Here is a 22206-nt window from a genome sequence, read left to right as displayed (position 1 = left end):
GTGTAAACAATTTTCTGAATAATCCTTAATCTTAAAAAGAAGAAAGGTATCTAGGTAGGCTTACAGGTAAGTACCATTTTTAAAAGGTATATAAAAATAGGGCAATTGTTACCTTTATTACCTTTTAATTTTCAAACAATATACTGTCTTGATTTTTTACGTAATTATAATGGGAAATAAGCTTACGGCCTAGAAGTAAGTAACCTAGTAAGCTGTAACCGTCATCTATTATATATATGAACAGCATTACGGATATCACGTTATCGTTACGGATATGCGATATGCATGATACGATTCATGAGTTTAGGAGAAGGGGACTGTTAGTAATGTCGATTAATGTGCAATTGGAAGCAATATGTTAAATACCTGGTAAATTAACAAAGACGGTCTAACTGACCTGACCTCATACTGATCTTAACACCCTCCACTGATGCCCTAGCATATACCGAAATTGCACCACTTATGCCTGTTATATTCTAATTTACTGCCTGAAATAGTTAAAACAGGTATTCATGAAGACGCCTTTTTACAGTGTATTTATTATATGTCATTGATCTTTCATATTAATATTATGGGTCTCATAATTTATATAGGTAATTGATTTAAATAAAGTTTAAAAATAACAATCATAAAAACATAAATCAACTATAAATGATGTAATTTCGTGTTCATACTTAAAAATAAAAAGTATTCAAATTACTACATAGATGAGAACAAAACGTAAATAACAAAACCGTACTAATAAAATATTCCTGCATTTCAACAAAACAGTTGACCTACATTCCTTCCTCAGAGGTATTCAGACTTAATTTTGTTTCTTTTTGCTGCATTGAAAAGAAGGCGAAACCCGAAAGAATATTACGTTAAAAGTATTTTATTTTACTCACATGCTACACTTCTTTAAGTAAACTTAATTAATTTACTTTAATTTATAGGAGGGATCTCCCAAAATAACAAATAAATTATAAATGAATTTATTCATTTCTATATAGCTATCTCATTTCATTCTGAGATTGTTAGTGTTTATGTGTGGTTTATTTATTTATGGTCTATTTATTCATATATATTTTTATGTGTATTGTCCATTTATTTATATTTGCACCACCAACAATTATTCTCTGCACTAAACATGGTTGACTGGTAGATAATGCCGTGTTAAGTTCGCCATATGTACTTGAAATTAGTGCATTAAAATTATATTATAAAATATATACACATATGAATATATATTTACCTATAACTATATAATTTTATATATATATTTTTAGGACACGAAGGTTGTGTCATGTTCCTCAATACATATTTTAAGGCTCAACGATACGTGACCTAGAAACGGCTGAAAGGAAATGTCACCAATTAAAAATTGACAGTCGTCAGCTATTCTAGCGAGCAACATGAATGAAGAAAATTATTAGAAACAAATGTGACAACGATAAATAATACATTTATTAATGAATTACTTCCAATAAATACATGAAGTTGTATATGTCATTTTTTTCATCATCATCATCATTCCAGCCCGGAAGACGACCACTGCTAAATAAAGGCCTCCCACAAAAATCTCCACGACGATCGGTTCTGTACTATTCGTATCCAATGTTTTCTACTTTCCTTTCGGTCCACCTAATCAGAGGCCTTCCCACGCTGCTTGGTCCCAACGGTCATCTGTCCTACCAGCGATGTGCCCTGCCCATTGCTACATCAGTTTCACAATTCTTCGGGCTATGTCACTCTGGGTCTTGTGCGGATTTCCTCATATCTGATACGATCACGCAGAGAAACTCCAAGCATAGCTCTTTCCACGCCTGAGTGCTATGAGCTAATTTATGAGGCCCTTAATTAGCAACTCCATGACTGACACATACTGCGGTAATTTGGACGAAAAAATTTATCGGATATTTCCGAAAATTGCCCATCGGAATTAAATTCGCCTTAATCTCTTTCACAAAATTGGACCTAGACCTAGACTTCTTTTACTCACAGAATAAAAAGATAATTGAATATTTAGCTGAGTCTGCTTATCATTTAACTAAAGAAACATTCCAAGTTCTCTTCTTTCCTTTATAGATCGGTAACCGCACTTCACAAACTATTTTCATAATACAGTTCTTGCGGTCAGAGTCAAATTTTGGATATTGAAATTTATATAGTATATATATATTCACTCTAAAGAAACTAGCCCGTAAAATGGAATTTGATATCGAGAATTGCACTGCGATTGAAGTAATAAACCTAAAATATTACTGTGTCCTGCAAACGACATCAATTCTTTGTACGTATTGCTAGACTTCATTATTTTATTATTACTACTATGGTTTTTCTCAGTTACTGAATATCTTTTTATAGCTACTTAAAATTAAGTAGTTTCAGGAATAGAAGTAGATTTTATATATAATTGACTGGTTTATAGTCTCCGTTTTATATGGGAATTAAATTACAGAGTGGCAATGCATGAGCATCAATGATTATTATATCTGTACTGCTATTTATGGTACAGACGATGATCATTTCCTACACCACCACTACACCACTTACTTTACCCTTGGACCAACACCTCGTATGCGTTTCCAGTTGTATAAAAATCGACTGTATTTTCCTTGCATTGTATTTATGTATTGCATGTCATTTAGTATGATACAGTATGTGACACAACATGAGGCAGATTTATGTTCAGTAGATGGTAGTAGATAGGCACATTGTATACAAACAAAGTATATTGTTTAAATGATAGTTTTATAATGCACGGGTATTATTACAGTGACAAGATAATTTCTACCTTAACAACAAGAACTGATAGTGAGCATACATAATGAATGACGCTATCGAGTGAGACATATGAGGTTTCGTTCTCTGTACGTATAACCTGTATATTTTCTATCCTTAAAACTCTATTAGCAACACAAGGTATATTTATAAAGAGGGATGAACAACATAAAATTTTTATAATTGGTAAAAAAGTTATTGAAATCCAATCTGTTTTAGATTGTGTGTAAACCAGTTTAAAAAAGAATATGTTTTGATAGGTTAATAACACAATAAATGTAAGCTTTAAATAAATAAACATATTAAGCATCGTACTAAAACAAATTAAGCTAAGCTATTAAGTAATATGAAATAATGAAAAGAAAAGTAAAACATTTATTTAATTGCTCCGAACTTTATCGATTTACTGGAATTGTACAGTCGATTAAGTTCAAACTTCGTATCAGGAATAATAATATCCTAATACATACACGGATACTAGTAATTTTACGCTTTGATTTCTGCTTTAGTTCCTTCTATTTTAAATCAGTGCTTTTTAAATAGACTATAGGTATAGTATTTTTTGAGGTAATTAGAATTGCAACCAACCTATCATAATCACAAATCACAATATATTTATATTAATATTAACCTTTAAATTTTTAATTATATTTTACTAGCTGTGTCCGCGGTTTCAGCCGCGTGAAATTTAGAGCCTATATGTTATTCTGATAACTATATTACTGTAAAGTTTCATCAAAATCCGCTCAGTAGTTTTTGCGTGAATGAGTAATAATCATCCATCCATATTCACAAACTTTCGCGTTTATAATATTAATAATAGGAAAATATTACAAATAAATACCTATAATTTAAAAGTAGATAGAAAATTACAGCTGAATTCCTGAACCGTACATCTGATACTATATTCTGAATTGGCGATAGATTTAACTAGTTTGTTTGTTTGTAACACTTTATTGCACAATAAATACATTTAAATTAACTAAAGATACACGATCTTAAAAAAAATATATATAAGATGTACAATGTCATTAGCGTCTTTGTAATAAATGCCATGAATTGGTTTGTACGAGTACAATAGAAAAATATGCTAAACTATATAAAATATCTTATCCATAATCTTTTCTTACTTATTTCGACATCGAGTTCTGCACACTCAAGTAGGAGTGGGCCGTCCGACAACGGGGACAAGGGCTGACGACGATCTCCCGAACAAAACTTCTATTCAGAATAGTGAAAACAATAAAAAATCGCATATTTACATATTGTTAACCCAGTATTGGTGACATTGTATATGTTTGTGAAGAAGTTCCTAATTATTATTTAAAGACAGTCTTTAAATAATAATTAAGAACTTTTATACCTGCTTGCGATTTGTATCGTGATTTCGGGTAGTTGCTTTATTCGGCAAATATGTATTCTGAAATTTGAAAATTAATGCTTCCTGAGAGATGACGTAAGTCAAAATGTAATATTTAAATTTTTGTTTTGACAAATTATCAAAATTTCTGTAGTTCTGTAGTTACTTTCACTATAACTATGAGAATTCTTGAGAACATACATTACATTTTGTACTATTGTTTTCTTATACAGATCAGTATAAGAAAACAATAGTACAATTATTTACAAATCAGTTACAGAACAGTTACAGAATTACAGATCAGTAAGTATTTCGCACGGCCTTATTGGTAATATAAAAAAAATATATATCTTTATTTATCACACTATAAATATTGTTTAAGAATTAATTTTCGAAAAGGAATTTTTATCATGCGATGAAGGTAGTTGTATATCTTTGATGAAAACTGAAAAAAATACAAGTATCTAATCTATTTAAACTTGTGAAATATTAGATTCCACATTATATTTTAGTAATTCAAGTATCTGTTTATTTTGTGGTAGTTAAACTTAATATATGGAAGATAAAGGCAGATTTATAGCAGTAGAGTATTTTTATGCAATTCTTTTTTTATATATATGTAATTTATTCCTTATCCCTTCCGTAAACTGCAAACGTATTCCTTTATGAATCAAAACCTGCAACAAAGTTACTTTTAATTATTATAAGTGCTTTATTTATTCCAGTTAAAAGTAAAAATAGCTTGAAAAATAGTAGCTCCAGTTGCAACAGCCAAAATAGTTTTAATAGAAGTTCTGTGTTGTATGAATAAAGGGGTAAAAATATCAGATCGGACAGTACAGACTTAGAATAGCACAAATGAAATGTAAAAGTGGAAAATTTATAGCTGCGTAAAACTTACTAAATATATAGTTAACTATGCTCGCGGTGTCATCCACGTTAAATTTCAGTATAGAATATAGCCTATGTGTTATTCTGATGCATAACCTATATTACTGTAAATATTTATCAAAATCCGAGAAATAGTTTTTGCGAGAAATAGTAACAAAAACATATGGATGTTTTTTTTACTATTTCACGTTTTGTAAGTTTATAATAAATAAGACATATTGTACTCGACGCCTGTGAATGGCCAAGTTGAGATGATACAAACCCGGAGTCTGCATTCGTGAAGGGAACGATATGAGGGCGTAATTGCGATAACATTTATCGGTTACCTTTTTGTTAAGTAGGAAAATATATTAATATGTCCATTTATCTGCATGGAATCTATACGGACGGGTATTTGGGTTTGAAAGTAAAATGAATATATTTTTTAAGATGAAATATTTTATTCGGTATTAAATGAAAACACTTAGTTCCTGGTTTCAAAAACTAGATTTTGAAACCTATTAAGTACTGTATATGTTATGGAACTGTCATATAACGTACAGAAAATATATAAAATCATAATTGTGTCAAACTTTAAGGAGTCCTATGTTGAATCAGTCATGATTTTACATATTTATTCATTCTTTTATATACAGAGTATAGTTAGTATAGTTCATCTTATACCTATATAGTATTACTCAACATGTGCATCAATTATAACTAATGAACTATTCATGAACTCAGTGCATATAATATTACTTTATGATGCAGTTTACTTCATTCTTTCTAACATATTAATCGTTTTTTTTAAATTTCTAAATTATATTCTTAGTAAAATAAGAATATTCGATAATTTTTATGTGTTTACAGTACTTCACAGATAATTCGCTAAAGGGATTTCACACGTTAGATGTTATATTTTATACGTAATAAATTTCTGAAAACATTAAAAATTACATACTGAAATCGAAATACTTTAACTTAACTTAATATTATAAAGAGATGAAAATTTAAATATATTGTGTAGTAATAATAATGTTATTACACATTTTGTAATATTTTATTTTAAATAATTAGATATGTTTAGAGTAATGTAGCCTGAGTACTAGATGAAAATAAATAAGGCTGTTGATTAAATATAAATAAATAAGAAATTCAAAGTTTGTTCTTACCCTTAAGTGGCTAAAATAAAATAAAGAACGATTAAACTTTTTTTGCTATTTTGGGTTAGATTATTGAATATTTTTTCTTTTTTGGTCAAGGTCACTATAACACGGGGACGAGCTAGTCTGTAAAAAAATAGATTACTTATTATAGGTATATGATGAAATAATAAGTGCAGCTCCTATTAAAATTGAATTTTTATTTGGCCTCTAATATTATCTAAAAAAATAATAACATAGGAAAACTAAATGTAGATAAAAAACGGGAACTTAATACGTGTCGAGATTTCTCGATAATTTATCATGTTTCTCCTTTAATTTTCCACTGTTATTTGTGTAAGGCATAATTGTACTTATTCTCACCTGTTTACCTCACGTTTACGTTTGTTTTCCTCAAAGCTTATGGATCGGTGGCGTAACCATCTCATACTATACGCCTGAGAGTAATTTCACAAAATATATGTCACCTGTGGCGCACGAAGTTTTGGCAGTATATCGCAAAATGTCTTACAATATTCAAAAATGTTCGTAAATACGAGGTGACATTTCAGTATTCAAGGTATTATTTCACTTCAGTGTGTACTCTGGTGTAAACTCTTCATTAATATGTATGTCATATTAAAGTACAAATTAGTAACAAAGAAACAATATGTACCTAAATTACTCAATAGTATGCTGAGGAAGATTATATCTGCGTTACCTACATAGACTATTTTGACTGTGAAACAAGTATACTTTTTTAGATATACGAAGGTTTAGAAGTGACAGTGAAATTATAGGGTAAAGAGACATGAAACTAGTCATCAGAAATGGCAACCCTTAAGAGGTAGCAAGGGTGTCACAAATCAGGCTTAGTAGTGTTCATGTATATAGGACACGGTTACCTCCTTCCATTAGGTGGAGGGGGCAGCATATTTACCATTAACATGTATATTTACAATGAAAAAATATATTTACAATGAAAAAATAAATAAAAAAATACAACGTTTTGACTAGTTTTAATAAGCTCCTTGCTTAAAGATAAATAAAGCAATCTCTATAGCTACATATCAAATTATAATAATTATCAATTAGGGATAATCCTTAAATAAACCCTCTATCTCGCAGCTGCCAGGCATCTATGATAATTAATGCTTTGCTCACTTACACTCTAGCTGCAATTTCTAAGTAAAATAAACTTCTGATATATTTTCCATTTGCATTTTAGCATTGGGTAATTAAATTTTGATATTTTAATCAGTGCTGCAGAGTGAGATGTGGGGGCGTCTGCCTTGTACGCCACTATTGGGGTGGTAAAATTTTATAATAAAAGCAACCAAAATGTTTCATGTTTTATTTAAATGAATATTAAAATTTTTCTTCGTAGTGGATTTGAATACTTAAATAAAGGATCGAAAAAATATGCCTAGGATCTGAAAACGACACTGAATGTATTTTTATTCAGTCAAATACAATAGCTTACATATGTATGTTTATAGCTACAATAAACTGTGACTGATATATAAATTCATACACTATAATTTCTTTACCAGAATGATAATAATATTGTATAATTGAATTTTACTAGTATGAGCTAGTTATAGACCGGAAGACGCAGCGTGATAATAATAAGATCGCTGGAAGGCATATGCGAATCGTCGTGGAGATCTTTGGGGGAGGCCTATGTCCAGCAGTGGACGTCTTCCGGGCTGCGATGATGATGATGATGATGATGAGCTAGTTATTATTTTTTTTTTATCTGGCTTTCTAGCATAGCATTAAAATATATATGTAAGAATAAAATACACGTATGTTATTCAATTTTCTCTGTTTACCATTTAACGATGGACCGGGGTAACGATGGATAGGCTGTCGTGTCCATTCATGATGCGCGCATCCTGCTTACGAATCTTTTCTTTATCTTTAATTTTCTGTTCTGCGAAGGCAACCCTATTATTTGGGATCTAGAATTTATTTCATACAGATTCGGCAAAGTGCGTTCGATCAAGTATGGAATGACGAGTCGGTTACTTCATAAATCACTCGAAATTCTACACAACTCCAACCTAGTCGATAAGCGACACCACAACGAAGGCATGAATAATTTATGATGCAAAAACCCACGTGTGTATCGAAACCCGAAAAAAGTCCTTAACAATGAAATAGGAAAGTTTGTTGTTAGTTGTTAAGTAATAGATATACACGAGAGATATTGATAGAAGACCTGATGTTCTTTGTGTGAATACTCGTATACAGTCGCGATAATGAGCCGAATTCATAATATTGAAGCAGATAAATTTAAATGGAAAATGAGTGTGAAATAACATAGCACAAACATAATATATATATATCTGTGAACGATCTAATTGAACAATGTCGTGATATTAATAAGTCAATGACTTTGTTTTGTCTCAATGGCAGAGTAAACATCGATTCAAGTGGAGTTTTGAGACACTGTACTAATTAAGAACTTTAACCTTTCAAAAATGGCGTGATTTTTTTAGTTGTGGTTCATGTCTTCAGATTTTCGTAAATACCGACTGGCTGTTTTTTGAACACAGATTTATATTGATTGTTTTTTATACAAGTATTCAGAGTCACATAGTGAGATCATCAGTGTACAATTATGCATATTTAACAAGCTAGTATGTAGGCATTAACACCCGATCAATATGTGTAGGTACTCACCCTTGACAAACTGAACAATGTTTACCTACGATAAAGGGAGCAATTAAGGCAACGATAGCTGTAGATTAAATATCAAGCCATTACAATTAATTAATGTTCAGTGAACCGTTGCTAATTGAGAGTACACAAGAACAATCTATATCATTGTTATTTTTTTTATTTGATGATAATGGAATTCTATGGCTGCCTCCGCTAACTGTATAAGCTAGCAAGGCACCTTTAGAGGATGACGATAAGATCAGTTCACGACAGGTCAGTTGGGCCATCGTGACAAATATCAGGACTAAACAACTACTACGGGAACACGTGAAAGCAACGTGACATCGTCCATAGCTTCTATTGGGGTCACCCTCACTACCAATCCTTTTATTTCCTGCACAATTTATGTATGTACACATAAACATAAACAAGCGTAAAACTGGTACGATGATAATTGTCATTTTATATATAAAATGTATTGGATTAAATAAATGGACATAACTTTATTATTTTTTCAAATGATAAGTAAACTTCTAATTCTATTCGCATCGTTTAATAATATGAAAAATATATAAAGCTAAGAGATATAAATAGCTTTCAGTATGGGTATTTCACCAAATTACGTCGCTAGGAACTTTTTTTGTAAACAATATTCCATTTTGAAACATAAATTATGGTAGTGAAATTACGTTGGGTATATAATTAAATTGAGTACGGATATCAAGTTAATCCTCAAGACTGGTAACGCAGAAAAGGTATCACGTCATCACAGTATTTTGTGATTGCTCATACATTCTTAGCGATTGTTACCACTTTCTATATTGTTTGACATTCCAATTACAAAAAATAAAATAAGAAAGTATAATGAATAAAATATAAATGAATATAAGAAAACTTGCGAAGTGACATTCGCATATGGAAATCAATATTGAAACTGTAGTAATAAAACAAAAATACAAAGAAAACCACTTGTACTGTCATGAAAGAAAATGTTTGCCAATAAGGCACCACTGTCCGTCTATGTCAAATATGTATTTATATTAAAAAAACTTTTTGATTCATTGTTTTGTGATAAGCCTAGTACACACTGCAAGTAAAAATTAAATATATGAATATAAAATAACATTTTAAAAAATTGTAATTATTATTTCAATATAAATTTGAACTATAACTAAGTTTTACTATCCTATTTATTGTTATATTAAAAACTAACCATGTGTTTATTATAAAGTAAAACATTTAATTTTATAATATTTAATTTACAAATATATTATAAATTTATATGTACAAAATATATATAAAATGTTTATGGAAAATGAATATATGTGAATGTGTTTTTACCAATTTGTAATGTAAAGCTTGTCGGACACGTAAGAAGTCATGTAACATGATTTCGCGGTTCACACATTTTTTCCATTTTTACATTCAAATGAACATGCCCTTACCATTATTCGTAGACCTTACCCTATTCAGCATTTCGTGACTTTATGTCGCTTTAGTAGAAATAATAGACTGAATTCAAAGGGCACCGATGAATTAGTTTATCTAAAGGGCAATTTAGGTGAGTGCCCTTTCTAATTACAGCTTGCTTACATAACTACTCGTAAAAACCTGCAATTGGTCATATATATGTTTTTGTTTGTGATGAAAGTAATAACCCTTTTTGAACAATTACATTATATTTTTATTTAGTTTAGTTGTCCATTTAGCCTTTGAATTATGCTAGATAAACAAGCAATATTTCTTTAATATAAATCTTCAAATTAAAGCTACTTACATTTATAATTACTATCAACTGAGACGTATTTGGATACCTATTACTCAATCCTGTATAAGTGTAACATTATTATGAATGGAATTTTGTACAACGAACTGATGTGTATCAGCCGTGATATTGATCCTTAATTCATAAAAACAAGTTATAATTAGAGTAATAATACCAATTCGCGTGCATAAAGCCACAACTTTCAACTAGTTAGTAATATAAGTAAGAAGTACTTACCTTATGATTGTAATAGATTTAAAATATAATGACAAACATGCATGGCAATATTTGTTTGTAAATACATCTTGCATGGGATTTCCATTTAATGTCAGATATAGACACCTAAGTGTATATTGTAATAGCTTTAAAAAAATAGAAATTTAGTTGAGTATCTTTCCAGTTCTTATTTGAATATACTGGATCGTGGCCGTGTGGGGAAAAAAAACTAATACAAAAAACTTTACGTTGATAAGCAACTAAAACATTTTTGATTTGATGTAGTAGAAATAATATTTATATATCTAGAAATTATTGATACATTTTACATATTTGGGCATAGAAAGTATCGTTTGTATAAAAAAAAGTTTGTAAATGAACCATTCTGATCAATTACTTTTACTTTTCTATTATAGGTCAAATTGACATCAATACTTTGATGTTTTGGTAAACAGAATGTAAACGAAAATTGGGCTACGAAAGCATGAGTATTATGATTAGGGAGTTTTTAGGTACAGTTTGATACGTATCAAGTTAAAATAATTGCCATTTAACCTCAGTCTTATATCTTCGCAATTTGAGATAAGTAAATACATATAATTTACATCTACTTGTGCTAAAAGCTTGTTATTTTTATTTCTATTCTCCTTTATGTTTTAGTAATGATTTTTAAATTACTTCATACTTTGATTATTTATGTATCTACAGATATAACTAAAATTCACATTGATATAATTTCAATGCAAAAATATTAAAAAATATATCACATATAACTAATAAAAAGACAAGTGATTTAAGAATTTGTATCTCTATAGAATTCAGTGTTTATTTGTAGGCCAAAAAAATTTTTCAAAAAAGAAACTTTAATAATATATTAAAAGTATATTTTGAGTCAAATGGCATTCTATAAATTTACATCTAAAATTCACTACTTTGGTATATATTTTTAGAGTATGACATTTACGAATCGGTCTCACCTTATTCCAAAAATACTTTGAGCTCTATCTTTAGAATAAGTCAATTTTATTCGGAGTTGGCTTACTTTGACTCCTAAAATATAATCCCAGTTTAGAGACCACTTTTTCAAATGTATAATAAACTTTGTACTGAAAAATATAACTTATTATTATTATTGTTTAACCTATAGGCCTTTTCCATCCATCTCTAACTATGACCTCATTAATCGTGAAGACAAATATTATGTCTACGTAGTTTATAATATAAAGAAATACATAAGATATAAAAATATATCAGAAAATCACATTTTGTTATAATTAAGTAGTACATAAATAATTTCTCTAGTATGAAGTTTAGAAGTAAGCAGGGAAATAAACATGTATGGTCTGAATTTAAAATTTTATTTAATAGTTTGTTTTATTAAGAAATTGGTAGTTTTCCAAATTGTATTATTTATATCACAACAGTCATTTATGGGTCATATTTTTATATCCTGTGAATTAAGAAGTACCAAAAGTGACATTCGTTTCGCCCACCTATAACCTAACATATTATAATCCAATTTGGGAAGCAGCGTGGGTAGTGACCCCCTACCCCCCATATAACAAGGTTTGTTAAGATTTAAAAAGTTAGATTGACATTTAAATCAATAGTTCATTATTGGCCAAAAACAAATACATATCAAACGACTTTAAAAATATTTACTACTTACTCTCATTGAATAAATCTGTAATAATTATAAAGAGTAATCTATTGTGCAGACAAAGAACCTTTAATATAGGGTAGGAACGTACAAATGGTCCTGAATTTCCCATAGGAATGTTACTGCTGGCCGTCTAAAGTAATTATTTAGGATAATGTCTGCTCCGTTCGCAAGGTAAATTACAGGTGTTACGAGCATGATGGGACTTTTCTAAAGAAATAAATATGTAACGCACATAACGGGTAGATTACTTAGGTTTATACAGTACTGTACACAGTCAGTTACTATATTTATATTACTTATGTGAAAAACGCAAGAAATGTCATATTTCACTTTTATTAATTTCGGCACAACTTGAGGTAGATTTGAAGATTACTTATGACTCAGATGAAATATATTTAAGGCAAGGACCTAAAAGTAAATTAAGTAAATTTCCTTAGATAAAAGCTCCAAAAACAGATATCTAAAAAAGAGTTACGCAGAAAGAACAGAGCGTAATTTATTACCAAATTATTATATTAATTATTTACATTCAAATTACAACACTTGCGACATTTCTAATTAAATTAAATTCATATTTGTGTTCTAACACCAGGAAAACTTTGCTTCAACAGAGTCAACGGGTAATAAGGTTTGAAGTTAAAATTTGAGAGTTTGAATGTTCCTTGCACCATTATTATGTAAAGTGAACTCGTGCCACCGATTCATGATGAAACTGAGTTAAACTTCCACAAAACTCAAGAAATATGTTTTATGTCATGGAATTTCTACAATATTTCAAACAACTCAATGAAAAATATATAAAGTTAGCAGTGCCGTATTTCTTAGAGGGAACTTTGCTTGACTCCTATTGCAAATTCATGTAGCCCAGTTCGACGGACTTATACTTTATTATAAAGGAAGTAACTAAATATATGAAAGATTTGCTACGAAACATTTTCTTCTGCTTCAATTCTACTTAATGAATTGAGATAAAAAAATTATAATTTTTGTTTAATTAATATTGAGCATCTTGTTTAATTTAGAAAGGAAACTATTTACTAGTGTCGTAGTAATCAATCACTCTCACCATTTTCATATTAAGATTTAATTTCACTATTAAAAATCAAATTTATTAAATTAAATTAAATTTGTATGTACCTAGATAGGTAGAGATTATCTATTACAAACATACTTTAGCACGCACTATACACCCATAAAAATAGGCAATAGAATACCATCACGACTGTTATACCAGATGGGATATGTCAGTTAGAGGCATTGTCAGCTTTTATGATGAAAACATAACATGCCCACATTTTGCAGGCATATTTTTTATAGATTATATTATATATTTGAATTCACGTACGGTCGTAATTCGGAGGAGTACACAATTAGGCCACGGCGCTCTTAATGGATTTAAGAATTGCGTTCACAACAATCTCGAGGTAGATCTTAATTAAGTAATCTACTGTTGACGTATAATGTGCTTTCAATATACCCAGTCTTTATTATGTTATAAATTTAGCTAGGGCGCTGTCGTGGGTTGTAAATTATGAGAAATTGCTGTAAATTCAGCGAGCAGGGGACGTGGAAGGCTCTCGCCTCTCTAGTGCTTAGCTGTGAAAACTTGGGGACACGTATTCTGTGCGAAGTTGCTGCTATGTGATTTATTGGCTTTGAATAATATTATATTACACATACTTGCATGTATAGTGAAGTCGGTTTTAAAGTTATATTTTATACATAATTATGATATGTTTGTTCACCATTTTGATATATAATAATGAGGTTTGGATACCTCAATGAGTTATATAGGTACCACAAATTATCAGTCGACTTCAAAATGGATTATTGTTGATGTATTTTGTTTGATATTAAGAGTTTTCAGTATAATAGTCATAACTGTCAGTTTTATTGTTTAACTGTAGGTACAGTTCCTAACATATGTTATTTGACCACATATTAACACATAGATAATAATAATTTACTGTTATACTTAAACCGCGGAAATTTGTGTGCCTCGTATTATTATTACATTTTGTATTTTTGTTACATTATTTTATAGGCTTATTGAGAATAGCAATTTCAGAATTATCATCATAATTCTCTTGGTCTCATCATAATCTGTCCAAACCTATCTAAGTATACCGGGTAAATTTATATGCATGAGATCGGGAATTGCCAAGAAATCAAGCGGATAATTCATTTACTTGGAAGGACTGAGTAACGTTACCCAAGGTTTAGTCTTCATGTCGGATGTTGTCAGAATCGATTATATTTGTCCTTGAATGCGATTACATTGATTTTTTGTTCAAAGAACTCATACGACTGATATTGGTTAATAAGAAAAATATTTGTAAAACCACTACTCAGAGATGTTAACAGTAGAAAAAGTTATACAGTATTTTTTTGTTTTATATTCTTTTCTTAACTACAATAAACTACTATTTTTTGCTATTATTCAGAGATACAGTCATTTCAAAATTAAAATAAAAAATATTCTCTTATTTAATAATTTCTATGTTTACTGTAAATATGAATATCAAACTTTGCAAATGTAATAAGTAGGTGTAACATTCATAGATCAAAGCCAAGCTTGGTTTATCAACTTGACATCCATACACGCCTTTGTTTTAGTTTTCCCTTGTAACTTTTTTTTATTCAATAGAGATTGATTTTTCCGCTTCGGATTTACGATGCCGACAGCTCACTTCAAATATTCAGAATAAAGGAACCGATAATGGGTGTTTTCAGTGTTAAAAATGGGTTTTACGACGTGGTGAATATATAAATGCGTAGTACAAAAAGTAGAATGTGGTAACCTTTAAAGGTCAAGTAGAAAATTGAAACACAGTACAGTCTTTAACAATGTGAACGATACTGTTATCAATGATTTGATAGGTTTAAAACTGTCTGTACTAATATTATAAATGAGAAAATGTATCTGTTTGTTTGTGTCTTACCTTTTCCCGATTAAACTGAATGGATCTTAATGAAATATAATTTGAATATAAATTATATTATCTTTGTATCATAGGCTATACATGTTCTGGTTGTTACCTTTTCACAACTAAACGCTGAACGAGTGGTTAATGAAACTTTACATGAAAATAAATTACAACACGAGTACGGACATAGGTTATCTTTTATCTTCAATTTCTACATTAAAGAAGGATATGGAAATGGATGGAGCTGGAGATTACAGATAAAATATAAAGGGAAATTCGACGTAATATACTAACTGGTGAAAAATCATGAACTGCTCTGTTCATGAAAGTGTTGGTTCTAATACAGAACTACTATCACTGTTATCAATCAAGTTACTTTTTCAATACCAAAATATAGGTAATATTTTCGGTAGGCTATTTTAGGCACTGATACGGTGTTCACTATTATAGAGATTTCTTCTGGAAGGTTATATGCATTTTCATTTACATTCATAAACTTATACGACCTCTATCACACGTATTACACGATATACATGAGAAGCAAAGGCGAGTCTAATATTTTTTTATTCTTATAGCAGCTTTTTGGGTTTTGTAATATAATCGCTAAAGTATGTATTTTAAAATTTTATAATTAAAGTAAAATATGTATTTTACTTTAATTATATTACAAAATCCACAGACAAAAATTTCGTACTACATGCTAAATTCCATTGTCGGATATCACAACTATACTCTACATATATTTTTAGTTAAAATAGAAATATGTAGAGTCATATATATATATATATAACTATTGATTTTACAAGTAGACATATATATATATGTCTGTCTACTTGTAAAATCACATCATAATATACTTATACAAATTACTTTATCCGTAGCCAAATATTAGTTTAGTTCACCATTAAATTGGGATTTACACACGACTGATTATATTAAGTTTGCTTACATAAACCTACCAGAGGACAGATTAACGTTAAACTAAGTTTTCAAGTTATTAATGAAGTTAACATCAGTTTATATTATGATAACCATACAAGTCGGACTAACAAGTTCATAACAAGTAGAATAATAAGAAAAGTAAAAAAAGTATAGATAATTTTCCTATATTGAAATGCCTGTATTCCTAGATTTTTTTAACTCCAGGGCAACAATTTACTTTGCGGCTTATGCTATAAAAAAACTATTGATAAAATTGATGACCAGATACAACTTTTTATTTTTCAAGTAATCACTAATATCGAATCTGTTAAATCTGACCAATTTTATTACTTTTTATTAAGAATAACTATTGGATCAGTAAAATGGTTTCTGTATTTGTACTACGTTATTAAATGTTTGTGGACTGTGTGATATGTATCAAACTCAGAAAAATATAAAATAAATAAAATACTATCCATTACCATTGTAACAGGTCAGTTGTACAGTGGTGGTCAGTCGTACAGCTGGATTATTATGCTGGGTTATTATTTGGATTTCTTTTCAGCAAAATTGTTTATGGGTTGTTGTCGTCATCACCATCAACAATGAAACAATTTTTGTTATATAAAAAGGAAACAAATATAATTATAAAATTCCGTTTCAGAATTCAAACAGTTGTCCGTCTATATTTTCCAACCGATAATTTAATCAATAGCTTAACAATCAGAGATTGGAATTTCTAAAGAAGTTTAAGTAGTTCCCAAGGCTTAACTGTTTCAACTTTCCTAATTAAAATTAATAAGGTTGGTTATATTTTGACCTTTAGATTAAAATGTGTACTGGTTTACTTTAGTTACTTAAGTTTAACATTAAATAATAAGGATGTATTGAAAAGAAATAACCAGAACTTTTGCATGATAATAAAATAAATAATCAATAAAATAAAAGCCAGAATTTGTAACAATTTATACATAGGATATATACAATTTCTACATGTATATACATATACATATATATATATATATATATATATATATATATATATATATATATATATAACGCTAGTGAGGTACCAGTGACAAAATGAAAATGAGGTGTGGTCATGGTAAATTCACCACGAATTTAGCACAGTAGTTTCTAGGGGAAATTGCATCAATCTTAGATGATACATTGCTAGCAATTACATTCACATTCACAGACAAGTTTACACAGGTCACAAGTCCACATTATTAACAATCCCCTTCCCACAGAACATAATATTATTACATGAAATTTCAAAAGAAATAAAAATAGTACAGATGTATATGTATCATTATTCGTATATGTATATTAATCGCTATCTAGCGATGAGCCAGCTCATTGTTACTTTTGTTGTTTTTTTTGTATTTAGTATATATATTATTTTATGTAATTGTTATTTTCTTGATATTATTTTCTGTGAGAGGAATAATAAAGAGTTTTTCATTTTATTTATTACATTATTTTACAAGTAGCGGGCTGGATACATGCAACTTGATACGAGTATCTTTATAACTGTATTATTTCTTGACATATCTACAAACGCGTGGCGTGTATTACTACACAATACTTGTAAAGGAAGAAGATTAAGACTAGGCGAGCAAAAAAAAAACGGCACCGGTATAGTCGTAAAATATTGTAATGACTTACTTATGTCACATGTAAGATCAATATAGTGTTGTAAAAAATATAGACAATAAAAAAGTTTATAAAACAGTTTCCAACAATACTATAACAAATAAAAAATACGATTATTCCAATGACATTTCAGCTGTTCAGTGCTGACAATAGTTGATATGAAACAGAATGTACGACTTTACTGACTATAACATAGTAGCAACATTCGACTTTAGTTTTATAGCCACAAAGAAAATAGAGGTTTAACTGGCTACTTTTTAGTTTTATGACACTTTTTAATAGTTTTGTGATACCAGCATATAAATTAAAATAAAATTACTACATTGTGGCATGTTTCAATGCTGTAGGTAATATAATAATTTGTTTAATGAGCTTATTTTGTGTTATTCCACACAATTTTTTTTACACAAAATTTAACATAAAATTTAACGGCAACCCCTTCACTTAATTGTATTTGTTATATTTTTAAATAATATTGCTTACGTAACACATTTTAAATCTATTAAACTGAACGAAGGTAGTATGATAAACTGTACGCAATATCATTCGGATGATAAGAATTTATGCGCAAAAATATCAATATTACTTCTAATTTCTAAAAATAACCAACTAAGGTCTAATAATTATAACTAAGTTAATTAACAAGAAATCAGAAGATTGCTTGTCTGACAATGGACAGATAGCTGAGTTTTCATTTTAATAAAGAAATTTATAAAGGAAAAATAATCCTATATTTAATTGTTCTGTCATTATGGAAAGATGACTAGGTGACTTATGAATTTTTGACCTTACTGCCAAAAAGAGGATGCTCGTAGTTTGATGGTATAATTATGAAAAGCTCTTTATTGTTTTAATCATAGAAAGAAAATATCAATTTCATTAATTAATATGTATACCAAACATATATAACGAATACAATGTAGTGGCAACAATGGGCGCCCTTATTGTTAAATAGAGATTTCTTACGTTATTTTGTATTGGAATAAATAAATACCAAATACTGAATATACCAATAGTAATGAATTTGATATTAAATCAACAAGCAAGAAATCCTTATTGATTTGTAATAAATAATCTTATGTTATCTGTGGTATAGTAACTGCCGATATTGAGTTTCACTATTCAAAATAATTTTGTCGAATCGAGATATTTCTTATTTTAGTAGTACAAATGTTTATACATATTTTGTTCTTTTACATATACAGACTGAACCATTGACATGTACATAAGTAATATCGCAAAGAAACAAATTACCGGTCATTGATTTTTTCGGAAATGTTCAAACATTTTCCTCGTACTGTACATACTATTGATATACGTCAGTTGCGTGTAAGGGTTTAAAAAAAAAATGGCGACTGTCATATATGGCATATCAACCTGTTTTATTCTATCATATTAGGGCAAGTAACCTACTTACCAAGCGTAAATGTAATAGTTCAGTAATAGTGAATACAATAATATTAAAACATAAGGTATCAAAATTTTACTTCATTAAAAAATATATGTAGTTCCTGTATATTAACCTTATTGGCAGCAAAAGTGTACACTAGATGCCTATCATTAAAGCTAGTGAAGGTTTTTGTGCTTTTCGTTTTAAAATAATAAATAGTCTATATCTTTACTCGTAATATTTTCATATCAAATTTCATTAAACAGTTCTTAATGAATTTTGATGTGAAAATAGATTCAGTCATTTAATAGTGAAAAGGGAACAAGGAAACAGAAATATTTATAATATTAGTATAGAGTTTAAATTATGAACTTGAAATTAATTTGAGTTTAAATGTTAAAAGACTAATTTTAAGTCTGTACACTTTTCGACAATACCGCGTCATTAAACAATTCGATTTCATGCTTCAAATAAAATTAGAAGGCATAACTGCGGTAAAGTTAGTTAAATCGTTTTTTCCAGTATTTAATCTTGATGTTATAATGAAAGTTTACAATTTAGGTTTCGGGTTTATTTAAAAGGCCTTGGCAGGGACTTAGGTTGTATCATATATATAGATTGTTAAATCTTGTCGTTGCTTTATTTTTTTTACAATGAGTTATTTTATATTCACTACAAATTATATTACGAAGTAAGCATACTGCCATTTCTTGGATTAATTTATTTTATTAGCAGTATTTTCATCACTGGAAAGTTAATTTGATATGTAAATTGACATAATATGATGATATGATATGATGATGATGATGGTGATGATGGTGATATGATATGATGATAATAACATATTATGATGATAATTTGTATTGGTTAGATTCGAACTCAGGTTTATGAAGTACAATTGACAGTAGTAAAACACTAGGTTCTTTCTTCTCATTCCCTAGTTTTTTTACTACTTTAATTATTTATATAAATTGCTATTTATGTTACAAGTTTACTTAAAATATGCTATTGATAGGATCAATAGATATACATATAATATTATTACAAATTTGGAAAAGACAAATATTAATTTTCAATAAATTTATTCAAGTTGCATTAATAATACCAACATCTGCCGCGTAGCAATCAAGACATTGAATATTGAAAAAATAATAGCTCCTGTTTAAAAATAAATATTAATATCAGCTCAAATCTCTTTGATGAAAAAAGAAAGTAATGAAAAATTTATGACAGACCAAATTGTTTCTACCTATAATATATATGTTACTTCATGTGTCATGTGATTCTAAATATAATATACATCATATTGTTACGATATCTGAAATTACGCTCCATTACAATTACAAAAACCGATTACAAAAATGTGTCGAAATTAGCATAGTCCATAGTAAAAACAATTGAAGTCGTATCTTCAAACTTGAAACAGATTTGATGAAAAAATTGTTTTCTAGTTGGTTAAAGACTTTTACTTCCACTTTTGATTATGAAAGAATAAAGATAAACGTTGCTCGCCTGTTGCTCTCGTAAAGATATTTATTTAAAAGAGCAACAGGCAAATTTCTTTCCCATCTTCTTGGCTAAATCTACATTCGGAATAGGCGGAACAATATCAAAATGACTCTTTAAAATTGCTTATATTAGTATGTTAGAACATAAGGAAACTATTTCTCGTGAGTTTACAACAATCTAGTAATTTGAAACAGCAGTTTCAACACAAGTTTGTGGCTTTGTACCGGTACGACTGTAAGTCACACTTAACCATTTTTATATTAAAACTACGTAATTGTTCAGAGTAGCTCACGGACCTCTGTGAGCTACTCTGAATAATATATACAAGAAATTCTCGCAATTACCATGGTATCAAAATCCGTTGCCTGCTTCAATGATAATACAGTAAATATATATTACAATATAAATTGTATTATTTCACCATTAAACTAAAACAGCAAACTGCTTGTCAGTGAAATATGTAAGTAGTATTTCATAAACGATGATATTATATATTGGGAATTAAACTGTATATATATTAATCTTATTAAGAAAATCAATTCCATTAGGTAATATTTTTATTCTGCTCTATATTTATATGTGTTCATATTCTAGTTATCTATTAGTTAACTGAATCCCTTTCAGTATGACATCAATTTTACTCAGTTCAAGTAAAGAGGTCTCAGAAATGGATTGGTTAACTTTGCCAAAGATTAGAAAGATGACTATCGACCGCTGTCAGACTTGATTGATGTTCTAAGTACTAAACAACTATTAACCTCTTCTTATAGCTTATTAACAGTAATAAGATCAATAATTAGTTGACCTTATTATTGGTCGAGTAGTGTGATGTGAGATGTTAGGTGACGACCGTTCAAGGCGTTAGTTGTTCAAGCACGGAATTTGAAATACATACTAATGTTACAAATGCGAAAGTAAATATATCTGTTTGATAGGTTCTATGACTTTGACCAATTTAGTCGCGGAATACAGCCAGCACTAAATATGTAAGACATATCATTAAATCTAATTCAAAACGCTCTTACAAAATCATTTACCGGTGATTTCTTGCAAATTTATCTCGACAGAAATAACTAGCCGCACTTGATGGTAAGAATATTATGCTACTTGTTGACTTTAATAAGTGATAGTAGTAGTCTATGTCAAGATATATACTATCACTTATTAAAGTAAACATTTTTATTAAAAAGTGAATAAATGATATTAGAGTGAATAGATGGAAACTAAACATTCAATTATTAGATGACTTGTCTCATTCTTGCTTTGAAATAATAAAAATTATAGGTTGCCAGCACACCGTTCAGTAATGACTTTCACTATAATGATTTATTATTTCTCTAAATATTTAATTCCTTAG

The sequence above is a fragment of the Achroia grisella genome, unplaced genomic scaffold, assembly GCF_030625045.1.
Source record: "Achroia grisella isolate CSIRO2021 unplaced genomic scaffold, CSIRO_AGI_Agris_v1 utg1186, whole genome shotgun sequence".
NCBI lineage: Eukaryota > Metazoa > Arthropoda > Insecta > Lepidoptera > Pyralidae > Achroia > Achroia grisella.
This window is presented reverse-complemented; position numbering follows the sequence as displayed.